Raw genomic sequence first — 15624 nt, 5'->3', positions numbered from 1 at the left:
TGCTGTGTTAAAGTATTTATGTAACATACCTAAAACTTTTTTATAATACATTAAAGTATTTCAAGTCATGTTCAAAATAGTTTTGTCTTCAAAGGTGTACAAAATTATAATAATCTTCCCAATGAACTAAAAACCATTAAAAATAATATAGCAATAAATAAATTTTAAGTAAATCTAAAGAAATTTTTTGAACACGTGTAAAAATTACATTAAATTTTTATTAGTATGATGTAATGTATTATTGTTTTATTTTTTTTCTTTATGTATCCTATGTTTTTATTTTTTTCTCATGTACTCGTATTTAAAATTATAGAAACTCTTATAATAAACAATAAACAACTACGTGAACCACGTGAACAACTAGCGTGAACGGAGATATTCTGAATCAGGTAGAAGAATTTGTGTACCTGGGAAGTATGTTTACTAGGGACGGAAAGGCCGAGAAAGATATTGAAAGGAGGGTGAGTGCCGGGAACAGGGTGAACGGTGCACTGAAATCTACTTTGGCAAACAAATGTTTATCGCAGGAGGCTAAACTAGCAGTTCACAACGGAGTTCTAGTTCCAACTCTAATGTATGGGAGCAAAGTATGGAATTGGAAAAATAATGATGAAAGTAGGTTGAATGCTGTCGAAATGCGATCTTTCAGGTGAATGTATATAAAACGATGTATGATAGGTGTACAAATGTCGAGATCCGTGAAGTGTGTAAGGCTGAGACATGCATTATTGACAGAATCAAGAAAGGGGTGCTGCGTTGGTTTGGACATGCAGAGCGAATGGACAGCGAAAGAACGGCTAAAAGGATCTACGATGCAAATGTTGATGGATGCAAAAAACGAGGAAGACCGAGAAAGACATAGCACGATCAAGTCCATCAAATACTTGAAGATGGACATGTCAAAAGTAGGAATAATCGGCGTGCGTGCATGATAAGATGTATGAATGTAGAGGAAGCGAGGTCTGTATGCCAAGATAGAGTATTATGGCGTTCTATCCTCTCTGCCTACCCCTACGGGGAAACGGCATGATGGTTTGTTGTTTTTGTTGTTGTATAAACAACTACAACAGTGTAAGTCACTCTCCAAGCACAAGAGTAGTCTCTTTTTTGGAGAGTTACAGTGATAACATTTACTAGATGTGTAAAAGCAGAAAGGTAAATAATTTTTAAAAAACATGTATCTTTTATGAAATTTATTAATAAAAAAATATATTCTAATAAATATGTATTTTTGTAAAGTAAAAGGCACTGAGTGCTGTGTACTCGTATATCAATAAATAAATATTTTGAAATACTGGTATTTATATGTCCCGTTTATTAATCTAATTCCCATAATTATTAAGGAGTGAAATCCAGTTTTTGCCTAAAAACATTTGCACAAAATTCGAAATATTGTAAAATCAACTCTATTTTAAAAGTTTTCTTTGTAAAATTATTTATTTATTTAACTTTTTGTACATAACGTTATTTGTACATTGGCGGGCTTATTGCCAAATGGCAATTTCTTACAACCAACCTTAAAAAAAAAATACTGTACCGTTATCTTGTTTCTGTGAAAATTTACACCAGTGATATAAAATTCTCAGTCTTATCTTAAAAGTAAAAAGATAATTTGGTGAGTTATTGCTTGGAAAGGACGATAGCCTCTGAGTACTCATCTAACGTGAAAAATTACATGCGGATGAGTACGGGTCCTGAGTCCCCCAACATGGAGAGTCGTGAAAATTTAATTTCCATTTTACAAACTGGTTTTCCGTCAAGCTGCTCTGCAGTTTATGCGCCGTGCTGTTTGCCTTGTTACTTCACACGTATTTAGAGATGCATTTCCATGAAATAAATACATGCAATCTTTATTCATACGATTTAAAAAACATTTAAAATAAATTGTTGATGGATATTGAATAAAAATCGTGGTTTGATTTTTCTTCACACAAATGTTCTCCCTTATTTTCTCCGTATATTATTGATTTATTTGAATGCACATACAGCACAACTTACTACCAATGATAGTGTAAATAAATAATATCATTAGGTAATTACAAAAACATGTGTATAAAAAAATCCACAAAAGATTATTTAAGGTCTAACAAATAGTCCATAAAACAATAGTAAAAAAATACGAATATGTCACTAATACACATTATGAAACATTGTTAGAGAGGAAAACTGGTTCTCCCAGCATGGAAAAGATCCATTTCTCTCGGTTGGCTGATCAACTGACCAACAATTCTTCCCACAGGCATCATCAACGGTAAATTTGTCCTGCATTTAGGAAGAATTAATGATCTGTGTTGCTTAGCTCTTACATAGTTGCTCGGTACATATAATTTGATGCACTCCAAAATGTTGGAATTGTAAATAAACCTGTTCAGAAGTTCAAAAACCATCATAAGCAAGGCAATGCTCCTTCTGCCCGCAAATAATAATTGTAATACCAAGCGCTCCTAAAAGGAACAAAAATGGGTACTTCAATAGATACCATCCACACTCTCTAATGTAGAGGTAACGAAGAAACTTTTTCTGTGTTCTCTCAACCATTAGTGAGAAAGTAGTTTCTCCAGGCCTCCACACCACCGCACCACTCTCCAAAATGCCACGCACTAAAGTTGTTTACAAAAATTTTATGATATTCAATTCTGCGAAGTGTTAAGAATTGTGTATTACAAATCCCAACATTTCGGAAGATGAAAGACTCATATAGACAATGTGACTATGAAACGTTAATGAGGTATCAAAGGTCACTTTCAGGTCCTTGGTTTCCGAAATATGCTTCACCATGCACATGTCAATATGAAAATCTAGTTTGTTGTCCTTACTTCAGTTAAGAATTTTGTTGATATCCTGTTGCATCATTGCACTGTCGTAAACAGAAAAAATATAAGAATATAGTTTGATATCATCAACAAAAAGCAAAAATTCAAAAAATCATTTGCATTTACCTATTTATTTTTTTAAAATCAACAAAAACAGGTTGTGATCCCGTGCCAAGTGTCGCGGACTCACAGATCAGAGGTTCGAGGTTTGCACCCCACTCTGCCACAACTTGGTTCCCATTTTATTACAGTGAGTTATTTACAACTTATTGAAAATGGACCTCAAAATTGTAATATTTTGGTAAACCACAAGAACACCAAAATTTCTTTTAAAAAAAAGTAGCCGCCCTAAATTTAAGCCCTGTGATACTCCAGACCAAGTTATTATGACACACGAGCAGTGATTTTTTTTGCGCGCTATAAACATTTTCAATTGATGTATCTTTTTCCGTATCGTTTTTTTTTTTTTTTAATCAATCGTTTTTTATGAGAACTAGGACCATCCAAAGATGTTTTAAGAACTCAGTTTTATCTGCTGCCCCTACGTACGGTATAAAAATATGAAAACTATTTTTGACAAACAAAAAATGTACCAACACTGAAAATTTCTTAATGATAAAACAACTAAATCGGTTCAGTTTTGGGGTGCGGAAAACGGGACAACGAAACGTCGTCGATTTTAGTTAGGTGTTATTAGTCCCAGGTGTAGTTGTCTTTCTTGCACAGTATCGCAGATGCGTTTGCGAAAGAGCGACAGTAAAACAAAGAATCTGAATGCAGAATTATTTTAACAAATTTTTTTGGAGAGTAATGTAAAATTACTTAAAGTACATTCGATTTATAATAAGCCTATGTTAATGTGTTAGTGCCTGTCAGTGAACAAAGTAAACATAAAATTTATGCATGTGTAAGCACGCACATTTATTTTATTTTTATCATTTTTTTTGTTACGCCGTAAACCTACTTACTTCTTACTCGGCCTTCTTCTTGAGTTAAGTGTTTTTATTTAAATTTTATTTTTCCCATAAAAATATAAACATTGTAGAATTTATACAATGGTTTTAATATGTCGGTAAAAATATATATTTATAAAATGTATCTTAATTACATAATGGGGATAACTTTTATCATAAAATATTAATATTTATACTAAGTACCCGTTTTAGTGTATCAGTGTTATTATTGTAGATGTTAGTGAGAGTGAGTGTATATATAATGTAAGAGTGTGTGTTATATGTGTATGGCTGTGAGTATTGTATGTATGTGACAATGTGTAGTGAATATAAGTGGACTTATTGAAAAATGATTATCAAAAAATATCTGTTTTTTTTAAAAACCTTTATAAGGAAACCTATCAATCACCTTATCGATCGATCTAAAATTGTTAAGAACGCTTCGGTCGAAAATCCAAATTAAAAAATATGTAAAAAAAAAGCAATATATTTTTTTATATATGTAAGTACTCAGATACACACATACATATATTATTACATGTATGTATGTGCAATATGTAAATATTTGGGATAATTATTTTAGAGCATCAATAATGAAGTTATTTGTTCATATCAGTGTTGAACAAAGACCTCTCGTTTAGACTTCGACAATTCCCTGCCAGCCGCCATCCATTGCCACCGGACCTGCGACCCTCTTGATGTCGTTGGACCATCTGGTCTGGGGTCTTCCTACGCTTCTGCGTCCTGCTCTCGGCCATCCAGTTCATCTACCACTCGACATCCGAAATACATGATTTAAAATAAAATTAACTTTATATCTTTATTTAAAGCACTGATTTTGTCGGCAAACATGTCAGGTTTTGAGACGTTCTTGTATCTTTGAGACACCTTCACCATAGTTGCACCAAAAAACTAACTTTCTAAAGGACCCAAGATATTTGTTAAGCACTGAATTTACATTTTTTATACTAGCAACTCATGTAAGACTATAAATGTCCCGTTCCTACCCAAATTCTTCCTATTTCAAATTCTTGTGCTTCTACCGTCCTGTGAGCAAGTCACATGTGAAAAGTTGTCTCTCTGACAAATCTTTATCATATATTGCGTCAGCATATTTTGTACAAAGTGAAGTTAGTGTTGTATAAACAGTCTAAATTATACAGTTCATCATCATCTACACGATACCGGTATCCGTGCTATAGCAATAGTGAAGTGCTCTATATAAAAAACAATCGGAAGAAATTTAAAGGTGAGTAACAATTTCCATACAGTCCACTAAACTCTGATTCCCTCTGTTATGAGTGTAAAATGCCTGAGAGGCATTGAGTTGAAAATACAATATTATAAACTAACACCAATGTGCACTGATCATACTTAAAAAATGTAAAATCTCAAAACCGGCAGACAAAGAAAAGTCGGTGACTGTTTACATGCAACTATTTATTAACTTAAATTTTTTATACTTCTTTTCTAATTTTTGATATAATATATATATATATATATATATTTAGATAATTTATATAGCGCCGTTTTTGTGAAAATTGTCTCAAGGGCGCTGTACAATAAATAAATATCCCACCACTCTTGCAGCTACAGAGCGCATGGACGGTTGGGATTATTGTTCCTCGTCTCGTTGTTGTGTGATTGCGTTGCGATTGCGTTGCGTTGCGTTGCGTTGCGTTGCGTTGCGTTATAATGTTGTGAATACTCATATAAAACTTCCGCACAGTGTAAATACTTTAAATGGATACGTTGGTCAACATATATATCAAAACGGATTTTTATTTAAAAAATGACTTACAATAGTTTTCCATCTGCCTACGAGTTTTTAAACGGTATCATGGATTTCGAGGTATTCACCGGGCTGTCGTTCACTAGTTTAAGTGAACATTTTACATACAGTAACACTCGTCCTTTTTCCAATGTTTGACCACCCATATTTTTCTTCAATCCCCCCACCCGATCACTTAAACTAGTTTGTATTCTAAAAGAATAGTTAAGTTCTTTTTCCTTTATACTTTCCTCTATATACAGTTGACAGAGTCCCCCTAGAGAGAGTACTCTATTACATCTGCGGGTGGATAGTTTGCTTTTGTGTCCCCTTAATGCAATGTTTTACTATCCTGGACTGGCACATGAAGAGTAAGACTGATTACCTCACCTCCCATGTAACACGAATGATCAGGATACGCTGCAATTACATATCCAACCCAGTGGCCTATGCACCACTGGTGCGGATCGAGAATTTATAATGATTATGATATAATTTTATAATAAATTAAACTTTTTTTGCTTTATCTACTTAAAGCTTTACAATTCAGAAAAACTTTTGTGCCACGCCTGGACATCGCACAATACGTAAGACCGACAGAGGGCGCTGTCAAAAATGCTATAAAAGGAGAACATAAAAGATAACATTCTCTTTTCCACGCCGACAGTTTCCGAAATAACATGTGACATATAATCTCTAAAGCTCTTGCTTGCAAATTATTCTTAAAATTAGTCAATTCAATGAAAATAAATCACATGTAAGTTATCCCAATTGCGTATCATTTAATTTTATGTACAAACGTATCGTTTAATTATCATAAATCATAACCTACCTTAATTCAAAGAAATGTAATTTTCTTAAGTACGAAAGATAAAAAAGCATTGAAAATACAAAAAAAAACAAAAAAATCATTAATATTTTTATATCCACTGGAATTAATTTAGGTCTAAAAGGGTGATAATCTTACACCGGTTTATAACTCGAAACTTCAAAAATCAGCAATAAATCACACGTTTGTCCACCTTCACTCAGCTAGAGATAAGATGCAGGAAATTGCCAAAATTAAAAAAGGGTATAAAATACAAAAAATGACATTTCTTTCTACCAAAACATGCTACACGTGTCCCGTCCCTATCGGCAGAACACACATTAATACATTTTCTACTACCAGATGTAAGGACTGCTTCTCTTGAAGGACGTTGTTTCTCATTCCACGATACAGTTGGATTTCTTTTGAGATTTCGTCCTTTCTATGGGCTACTACGTGTTTTGAATCTCTTTCTAGACACATCTCAAGTCAGGGCTGATTTATAAATTTCGTTTTCATATACAAATATTTTATATTGTTTAAATTATTATTTATTAATTAAGCGAAAAATTACACGTCTACTGATATACGAAATTTAAATGAACGTTCAATTATATTGGCTTTAAAAATATTAGAAAACTTTTCAAAAGTAAATATTGGTAACCAAATTTGTTGCAACAGAAAGAGAAAACATTTTTGCGTAGATAATATGGAAGTCTAGGGATTTACAGAGCTAATTACCTGTCATTTGCCGGTTTAAGTGACCACATAAAACATTGTCACTTACCCTTACCATTCTGGCTTTGTTTTAACATCCACATTTCTTCAACTCTTCTTGTTGATTTTTGTAAAGTAAAACAGCTAAAACTTTCATTGATATGGGTGAGATTCACCTGAGTAAAATTATTATTGTACCTTCTAGGCAACGCCTAAAAATATTTTTTCAATTTTTATACTTATTCTTATTTCATTTTTTTTTTGTTTGCACCACAACATGTCAGGAGGCCCAATTACGGTGGTGAATTACAGCTGCACAAAACACACAAGCTTAAGAACAATCATATTCAATATTTGTTTTCTCATTGAACCCAAAGCCTTCCGTGCGTGGATCAAGCGTCTTCACCACTACACCACGTAAGCCGCTAGATACGCCTTATACTAGATAGTTTAATTAACAATATTTTAAGTATGTTCAAATGTTTATAAACAAGCAAGACTTACTTTTTAGGGAATTCCTGAGGAGTAAATTCAGCATGTTTACAAACATTGGACATGCTCAAATCAGTTTTTTTATACGTAAAAAAGTAAATAATAAAACCGTACACCCCGTCAAGAGTGCTACAAGTAAAAAAGTGTTTTGAGGAATAGATTTAAAATTATGTGGAATTTGTGATAAAGTACATTATACAAAAATCTCTGTAACTAAAAAGCTTATTTCAACAACATATTAAAGATATATGGCAATCAAATAATTAAAAAGTATACAAATTATCCATTAAAGAAGTTTTTTTGATTTACAAAAATGATATCTGATTTGTGTTATTAAATATACATCAGTACATTTTGAATCAACGGTTTTAAAAAATGTTAGTAAATATTTGTATGTTACTACTTCGAGACGTACCCGTCTCTTCGTCAGCACAGATTTAATTACACTATCATTCAAATCCCACTATTCTTTCACTGCAGTAGTTGCACAAAAATAAAAAATATATTTCTTTAAAAAAAAAACAACGTTCTGATAAAGCACGTTGGTGTTAGCTTCTAATATCATGTATCTTATCAACAGGTTAGTTTTATATTTTTGTGCAACTTGTATGGTGAAGGTAGTTGAGCGGTATGGCGTATAGTTGAGTTTGCAATTGCAAGTTAGTATAATTAGGGTCCTGACGAAATTCGTAGACATAAAATTTGGTAAGTAATTTTGAACAAATATTTGCTAACATTTATTCAAATGTTTGACAGAAATATTTATGCTAAAAAATATCAGAAATAATTATTTTTTATGTTTAAATTTCAGATAATCTCAAAATATTTACATTGATATTCCAGTTTAACAATTTTTGACTAGAGGCATTTTTAACGGAGGTAAGTGTCCTGACGAAAATAAAATTAGGTCAGTACAAGCGGTGTTTTAGTTGACAGACTAGAATTAGGTATTAAGTGTTAGCATAATATGGGTTTGTTTTTTTTCAAATGAAGAACAAGAGAACACAACAAAAAAATATAACGAATTAATCAAAAATGTATTCTCTCTTATTATTTTTTAACAAATTAGACAATAATTCTAAGCGCGAATATCGCGATCAGCTTTGGCAGCTTTATTTCTTCGATTGAACGCAAACGGAAGAAAGTGTCAAAAATGCTCACTTTCATCAGAAGACATTCCATTTTGATGGATTTTTATAAAATAAAACAACACGTGTAAAGTAAAAAAATTATTATCATCACAACATTTTGTATGGCAGAGAGATTTATTTTGAATGGCGGATTTTGCCTTTTTTTTCATTTTTAAAATTGGAAAAATATAAACCTAACTTACGTGAATACTCAAAGAAATGGTAGTTAAAATAAATAAAAAAAATTTTTCTTACAAACTTCTAGTTTGCTTTTCAACAAATCCTGGACTTTTCCACGACAGGATCGAATTCAATATAAGAAATTAAATATAAAAATTACCCGCTTCAATAAAAGATCGAAAAATAAAAATCACACTGTTTGCGTTGTCGAGCTTGAAAATCAATACAATATTGAATTTACTAGTTTATAAAATACTTACTCCTGTCCAACAATAGATGTCACTAGTTTTCTTCATACTTTCACTCTCTATAGTCGGCTAACACCCATGCGAGTGTTTTATTCAAACCATGCAAATGTAGAGAATCAAAGAATTCATATTTATTTATTTTATTTTATTAACATAAACGTCAAATCTGCCTTTTACAAACATTTATAATATTAACATATTTGGCTTAGTATTGAAGTCAAAAACAGTTAAATCATTTAATACATGCCAACAAAAACGTATTCATTGTTATTTTATTTCATGTTTATTAGGAATAACAACAGAAATCACTTAAGTGGGAATAAAGTAGTACATACATCTAGTTGAAGTTTTCCACAAATACAAATATAAAATATGAATAATATAACATGTTACACACTATGCTATGAAGAAAATATAAAAGACTATCTAAATAGAGACAGTTTAAGTTCAGGAGAAGTTACGATTAATAAATAACTGTGTTTATTTTATTAATGATTCATTTATACACGCAATTAACAATCATATTTTCGCACAATTTAGAAAGTTTCGTGTTAAGTCTGGACTCTTATATACTAAATTACATACGTTTAAAGATTCGTTGACATTTCATTTATTTATTTTGTTTTGTTCATCTAATGCAGAAAATTTAAAGGAACCACCAGTTAGATATAATATGTGCGTAAGTAAAAAATTTTGTATCGCGTGCATCCCCATGCGCTTCTGTAGTCAAGAATTCTAGAAAACACGTATTTATTGATCTCGTCCCCTGTCATTGATAAGCATGATTGAGCGGGAACCCCTGCCCTACCCTTACCCCTCCGCCATTCCACCCCCTTCCACTAAACACTTCCACCCCATCATCCCTAAAGAAACCAAATTCGCTTGCACTTGAAAAATACTCAGACGTTGTTACGCGACCTTTTGCCTAAATTTTTTGATTGGAAATACGCGATATTAGACTTTGATGAAAATCGGTGAATCTGAGTGTATTTTATTTAACTACCTTTAAATCCTATGCCGGAACTTTTAATGACTCTATCGTCGATGAAAGATAATTTATTTCCGATAGGATTTATTTAAACTTTCTTACCAATCCCAGGTAATAACCGACATAAAGGTCAAATAGAAATTTGTGTAATTATGTTAGGATAAATAAAAAACTCAACGTCATCTGAGAGGTCTTATTGAAAGGTTAGGTCAGATAGAGCAAGAGTGTCATACTGTTTTGTAAATTCAAATTAAACGCTTTCTGTGTTCAGAATTTTTATAAATTAAAATTTATTTTTTAAAAAATATTTATACAAAAGTCTTTCTGAATTGTAAGCATACGACTCGTCAGCAGGTTCTTATATGTCGCTTCGATTTTTCATACTTAACCTACATTAATCATAATGTTATTTGAAAAACATATTATACCATATTCGATTACATTAATAAAGTTAAAAAACTATAATTAATACAAAAATATTTTTTTCCATTAGCCATAATTTGAGCATATACCTCACTCCTGTATTTAACTCACTAATTTTTATATTGTTTGGTAACATGTCAAAATTAATATTAGTTTCACTTGATAACCCCCAGGAAGTTATATCGTATCGTGTAATTAAATAAATAATATATATATATATTTAAATGCAATTTATTTTACAGGAATAACCCGCTAAGCCTCTATTTTGAGGTTTGAAGCAGGAGGGATAGAGTATATATGGGAGAAGGTGATGAAAAATACACCACAACACCCTGAACAATTGAGAAAAAAAACTTGCAACAGGCGGAAATCAAACCCGCGACTCCAATTTCAGTTGGCCGCCTAATTAACTGCGCCACGGCGCCTGTCTGATAATGAAATAAATAAATAATTCCTAAAGTATTAACAGGGGCATAATATTTTAATTTATACATTCTATCACTTGTTGCTCTTAATCGCTTACACATTTTTTTTATATGTACATCCCATTTTAAATTACAATCTTTTGTTAAACCTAAATATATATATATATATATATATTTTATTTTCCACCGAATCAAGGTAAATTTATTATTGTTTTATATAAAGCTACTTTTTGCACCAAAGACAAATAAAATCATAGTGTTATAAAAAATAATATTTAAAAAAAAGCACGACTGTTCTTTTTGCTCCGTTACCCGGGGTAAAAGTATTACCGCCGATTATCTTCTTATATAGCTGTAATAAAGATAGTATCTCCTTTAATACAAATAACTACAGTATCTGACGATGCAATTTGTACCTTCGGGGGTGGGTTTCTGTTTCGATTCGAGGCAAGAGTGTTGAACATAAGCACTGTCAAAAAAGTCCTCTTAAAAATCATATCTCATCACTCATTCTATCCGTCACATCTCTCTGTCTGTCCGACTGAGCAGATAGGTCCTCAATGAGGAAGTTCAGTGTATTTGATCTTTATTTATTTGTCAAAAGAATATTAAACTAAGCCAGTTTTTTTAGAATTTTCATTATTATATATCGTATTATCAACGCTATGATTTTTTAAAGTTTCGCATTTCTGAAATAACTCCGCGTGTGAGAGGTTGTTCTCTGACAGTTCTTCCGATTGGTTCGTTTACGGTGACCAAACCGGATATCCTTTATAGCTTTCAAACCATTAGATGGTTCATATGAACCAGTGACGTCATTCAAAGTGGTGCGTTTTTATTAAAATATTTTTTTCATACATTTTCAAAAAAATTTGCCGTTCAATTTAATGTTCTAATTGTTACCGCGCGAAAGAAAACATTTTTTGTATCCAATTTCTAGTAGGGCTGAACTTCCTCATTCTATTGGTTTTAAAAAATAAGCTTTCGTTACTTTTCCCCGAAGTTAGTCGAATCCCATCTAAATCTAAAATTAAACTAAAAACAAGATTATCAATATTCAATATCTACGACTACGAAATCGAAAACCAAGTAACTGAGAATGGAAAAAAATATATTCATATTACAAATGAGATGGAGAACATTGAAAAGTCAACGCATTCATAAATCTTATGACAAACCCAAGTCTATGAACATTTTGACAAATTAAAAACAACCAAGAAGAAATGTGAACATTTAAAAATATTTGGAAAATGAAAAAAAATCATACGGGGAAATGACATGATAGTGTTAGTCATTTAAGTCATTATCATTTGCACCCAGTGGTGCATAAAACAAAAGTTTGGTATTCCAAATGCGGTGTATCTAGATATTTCTTTTCATTACCAACATTAAATATTAAGTACTGATGAGAAAAAGATGGTCACCCCACCAAACAGTAGGCTATTTGAACTCCTAATTATTGTTGCAAATGTGTTATTTATAATTAATAGTTATATCCATAGTATTTTTGATTATCATATAAAATATTTTTGGATATGTATATAGGTGTTTGTGCGGATGTCGGAGGAACGGCAGCAGGCCGGTGTAGAGAAGCCAAATAGCCCGCGACGGTGGCATGCTTCTCGGCTCAATATCTGCACAGTACCTATGTGCAGTGCTAATATTGATACTATTATGATTTTTTTGTTGTTATTTTAACTGTTTTTACTATTTATTTATAAATGTATGTGCATGCATACATTTCTTTTATAGTTACTAATTACTGAAACTGGAACATGATACAAAAATAACATAAATAAATGCATCGACACGGGTTACGCCCAGTGAGGTGTTCATGTAGAAAATACAAAAAAGTGAAATAAATAAATAAATGGAAAATCCAATGCAGGCTGGATTTCACACCCTAGGGAGTTGTAACGATTTAAATTTACTGTAACGGAGAGGGAAAAAAATTTAGAAAAGAAAATATGGAAATCTAGCGATTTATTTATTTAACACTTAATATAAATATATAAGGGCCTATATTGCCTTAAGGTAATTTCTTTCTGTCTACCCAAACAGTTTAGTTTCAGAAAAATTCAAGGATATACAGGACTTATGACCTGTCATTGTTTGGTTTCAGTTTTAACATGCACCATTGTACCTACGAGTAAACATTCACATTTCCTTATTTTGGTTTCAGCTCTTTTACTTTGCAAAAGTCAACAGTTGGAAGAGTTGAGAAAATGCGGATATTGAAAATGTGGATATAAATTCTGTAATGACCTTCCAGTAAAACAACTTTGTGATTACAAATTGACAGTAGATCACTTTGTAATTACGGAATTTAAAAAAAAAATCCTCACTCTCTCACAACACTAGATTAAAAACTAAACGCTCCCTGATTGTTCCCCGAATTACAAATTACTTCGGAGAGCGAACATTAAATTACGTTATTCCAAGGTTGTTCAATGATCTCCCACAAACCATCATTAACATGAAAGATCTTCGAATTAAAAAATAGAACTGAATAAATATCTTCTAAATACTTTATAGTGCCTGTAAATAAATAAGTTTAAATTATCAAAAAATAATGTAAAATACACCTGTCATAAAAATGAAATAATGTGTCCCACTAAAAAGTCTTTAAACTTAGTGGGTAACAGATTGTTATATGTATTTTAAATTATTAAATAAACGCAGCTCTGCAGCACCTAAACTGAAACTTATATAAAATGGTGAAAGTTACACGGTGTGTAAAGTGGCTACTTTAACCACCTAATGACAGGTCACAAGTCCTGTAAATGCATAGAATTCCATATTCCCTTCTTAAAAATGTTTTCCCTTTCTGTTTTAATAAATTTATGTTGTAACTTTCCACTGTATATGAGCCTCACACCCAGTTGAGATGCCAACATAAAAACACTCCTCTTTTTAGATTGATTTCTTGCGGAGAAAGTAAATAAAGGAGGTGTTCTCCGAGCTGTGAGATGTGTTTGAAATGCCCAGTTTACAACAGAGCCGTTGTTCGCGAAAGTCTTTTGAAGTCTTTGGTATATTTGAGACAAATCAAGAAGGGAAATCAATCGGAGTTGTTGATGTAAATATTGCGAGTTAATACAACACCCTCACTTTGCTTTGATGTCACCCCTGAGGAATTCGTTTGTAATTTGTTTTAAAATCATTTTCTGCTACTTCTAAGATTTATTCTCAATATAAACGCTAAGATGAAATTTATCCTTGTTGATTTCGGGATATTTATTGGGAATTTCTAGATTGTGACGTTGGTAAGCGTTCAGTGGCACAAAATAATAAGCAATTTATGAAGACATGCGAAAAGTTGTTAGAAGGAAGAAAATTCCTAGAATCCTAAATTTGTACTACAATTTTTTTCTATGATCGATACATATTTTTACATATATATGTTTTCCCTCTAAATAACTTTAAAGAAAATGCATGAGCCTTAATTATTTTCAATAATTTTAATTTAATCTACTTGTAATTAACAAACTTGACATACAATCTTTTTTATTGTGTTCTTTCATTTTATATTTATTTTCTCTCATTTTAAAGAAAAAATGCAAATTAGGGATCTCTCCGCGTGGATCCGTTGACTAAAAGGTTTTTTTAAGACCGGTGAGCAAAAACAAAACATTTTCTTCTCATATTCATGTATTATTTCATTACTACTGTATTATTTTTTCTTTTTAAAATATTATTATTCAATTATATTATTACATTTTTTAATCACTTTTTTTATTCTGTTCCTCTTCACTAAAACGTCAAGCTCTTGTGCTTGGAGAGGGACTTACACTGACTTAACATTAAAGTATTTTCTATTACAAAAATATAATATGAATATGGTCTTCACTTCATACAAATAAACAAAAACACACCCTTTTACATATATAAACATACGTACACACAAAACAAAAAATGGACCATAATTTGATAGGTATGGATGATTTTTAATTAGAAACTTCGCTTATCTGTCTTCAAACCTTATATTTATCACATAATTTAACCATTGTTGACTGCGTGTTTCTGTAAAATAAGTAAATAAATAATAAAAATATAAAATGTTGATATTCTTCATTATTCCTTTATACATCAAGTGTTTTTTTTCGCAAGGTACTTATTTATTTATTGCTTTATTATATTGCTTTAATTACATACATCAATACAATGAAGCAAGTTAGAAATAAACATAAAATTGTAATTAAATCGTTTCAACTCAATGTAATGTATAAATGAGATCAATAGTTATTTGAAAATAAATTATTTGAAATAAATTAAAAAACAGGAAATAATAATACAAAAATACTAATATTTAGAAATACATCGAAAACTCTAAATTGGCTTGGCCTATCATTGTGGTTTATTTGTAAACGTTGTATTGTTTATTTAATAGCTGTTGTTTTCTCAAATAAAAAAAAGAAAAATAGTTTATTTTAATGTATACTAAATATACAATTCGGGGACTTAATTTTTTTTACACATCTAAATGAAAATTTTATCTTTCAATTTTAGACAAACCAGACTCTCTTTAAGACAAATAAAAACTAATTTAGTATTTATACCGCAACAGAGATGAAAAAAAAAAATTATAATTATTATTATAGATAACCTAAAATTAGTAAAAATATTGTCTTTATTCCAGCTTGATTGGATGGGTAGTGCAGTATTAAATTAAGCAT

Source organism: Micrasema longulum, unplaced genomic scaffold, assembly GCF_059751315.1.
Source record: "Micrasema longulum isolate JH-2025_06_02 unplaced genomic scaffold, ASM5975131v1 h1tg000180l, whole genome shotgun sequence".
NCBI lineage: Eukaryota > Metazoa > Arthropoda > Insecta > Trichoptera > Brachycentridae > Micrasema > Micrasema longulum.
This window is presented reverse-complemented; position numbering follows the sequence as displayed.